The 2751-nt window shown below is 36.1% G+C and overlaps 1 pseudogene; it reads right to left on the minus strand.

Moving 5' to 3' along the window:
- Positions 1-461: 461 nt before the first annotated feature.
- LOC101019607 lies at positions 462-2351 on the minus strand (annotated as a pseudogene).
- Positions 2352-2751: the final 400 nt, after the last annotated feature.

Genomic DNA, 2751 nt, shown 5'->3' on the forward strand with positions numbered 1-2751 from the left:
CGTGATATTTCTGTTCCTGCATTAATTCACTTAGGATTATGTCTTGCAACTGTATCTATGTTGCTGCAAAGGACATGGCTTTATTCTTTTAATGGTTGTGTAGTATTCTATGGTGTATACATACCACATTTTTTTTTAACTAATCTACCATTGATGGGCACCTGGGTTGATTTCATGTCTTTGCTATTGTGAATAGTGTGGCAATGAACATACAAATGCATGTGTCTTTTTGGCAGAATGATTTATTTTCCCTTGGATATACACCCAGTAATGGGATTTCTGGGTAGTTCTGTGTTAAGGTCTTAGAGAAATCTCCAGACTGCTTTCCATGGTGGCTGGACCAATTCACATTCCCACCAATAGTGTATAAGCATCTCTTTCCTCCACAGCTCACCAGCATCTGTTGTTTTTTGACTTTTTAGTAATAGCCATTCTGACTGATGTGAGATGATATCTCATTGTAGTTTTGATATTCATTTCTTTAATGATTAGTGGTGATGAGCATTTTTTCATATTTTTTGGCTGCTTATATGTCTTCTTTTGAGAATATCTGTTTGTTCCCTTCTCCTATTTTTAAATGGGGTTATTTTACAACCATCTGATCTTCAACAAGGCTGACAAAAACAAGGGGAAAGTATGCCCTATTCAATAAATAGTGCTAGGGTAACGGGGTAGTCATATGCTGAAGACTGAAGCTGGGCCCCTAGTTTTCACTGTACACAAGTTTTTTTTTTTTAGTCATGCTGAATTATTTTAAATTATGTACAAAGATGTAACAAGTCACCCAGAGACCATTTAACACACTGTTCTGTTCGTCCACCAGTCTCTTGTCTCTGTCTTTAGCAAAAGTGAGGTGGACACCCTTTCCTCGGGGAAGAGAAGCCCATAGTTTGTTGCCCTTGACAATAACAAAAAATGTTGGAAAGCCAGGTGGCAAAGCTGCTGCCATTGGCGTCTTTCACGTGAACCATGGCAAAATATCCAGGGTGCCTCTCTCTGTTGGTGATCACACCAATTCTTCCCAAGTTAGCACCTCCAGTTACCATACACTGGTTACCAGCATCAAGCTTGATGAAATCAGTATCTTGCCAGTCTCCAAATCAATCTGAATGGTTTCATTAACCTTGATGAGGGGATCAGGGTAGCAGATGGTATGAGTATCATGAGTCAACAGATGAGGGATTCCTTTTGTGCCCACTAAGATTTTTCTCACTTTGCATAACTTGTACTTAACCTCCTCAGGTGTAATATGATGTACACCAGAGCAACCCTTGGTGTCATAGAGCAGACAGAAATTGTCTCCCTTGTCAATGCTGATGACATCCATAAATCTAGCATGGTGGGTTATATCAGTTTGGATCTTGCCATCTATCTTAATGAATCGCTGCAAGCAAATCTTCTTCATTTCTTCTCAGGGCATACTTAAGTCTGTTCCTTAGGAAAATGATGAGGGAGAGACACTCTCTCAGTTTATGAGGACTGGTGGATTGACAAGGAGCAAATACACTGGTCAATGTATCCAGCATCCAGTACTTTGGAGCTACCACCCACTTCAGATACTTTGTGGGACCAGGAGCCATGGCTGCATTAGGCATGGAAACAGCCAAAAAATAACTCAAAATGGATGAAAGATTTAAATGTAACACCTCAAACTGTAAAATTCTAGAAGACAAATTAGGAAATACCCTTCTTGATATTGGCTTTGACAAAGAATTTTTGGCTAAGTCCCCAAAAGCAGTTGTAACAAAAACACAAATAGACATGTGGGGCCTAACAAAACTAAGAAGCTTCCGCACATAAAAAAAGAGACTATCAACAGAGTAAACAGACAACCTGCAGAACAAGAGAAGACATTCGCAAACTATGCATCAAACAAAGGCTTAATAACCAGAATCTATAGGGAACTTAAACAAATCAGCAAATAATTTCTAGTCTCTAGTGGCACAGGAAATACAATAAGGTACCACACCAATGCACATTATTATGCAATATCATAATACCAGTGATGGAGGGAGGATTCGCTAACTTCTAGAGAGAAAAACACTTCCCAGGAAGGAGCAATCAGAATAACATCATGTTTTTCCACAGCAACACTTGGTACTGCAAGACAATGAAAGATCTGATAGAATATTTGTTAACATTTGTAAATAGAAGAAATTATATAATGAAAAAACTGAGACAATAATTAACTCTAGAGAAAATAATGAGGTTTCAAAAGACAGGAAATGTAACATATTAGACTGCTTTCTTATTTAGTAAACAATATTTATATATTCACAATAATGAAACTACATCATCAACTAATAATTAGGATGTACTATATTGATAATGTACATACAATATAATATATAACATATATTTGAAGATGAGAGTTGGCATGAATCAGTTTACCTTCTTTTTCAAAATAATAAATTTATTATACGTTTATAATTAATAAATCAAGGGAAAGAAATACAGTCATGTTACTTAGGTTTTGAAAAATGAAGAAATTATGGCTAATGCCAGAAGATATAACTAAAAGTATTAATACTCCTTCTAAGCAATTTAGAGAAGAGCAATGCAGAGGACACTGATTTCAAAAGAATCCTCTGATACTATTAATAATTATGTGCATGAATTATTTGATTAAAAATTAAGACATTATATAATTTTAATATAATATTTAAAATATGTTGATTCAGTGTCCTGTGTCCTAGGGGAAGACTTAAATCCTCTTTGGAGAAAGAAACGATCAGACGGCTGCCTCCTTTA

This window comes from Papio anubis, chromosome 6 (assembly GCF_008728515.1).
Source record: "Papio anubis isolate 15944 chromosome 6, Panubis1.0, whole genome shotgun sequence".
In the NCBI taxonomy this organism is placed as follows: Eukaryota; Metazoa; Chordata; class Mammalia; order Primates; family Cercopithecidae; genus Papio; species Papio anubis.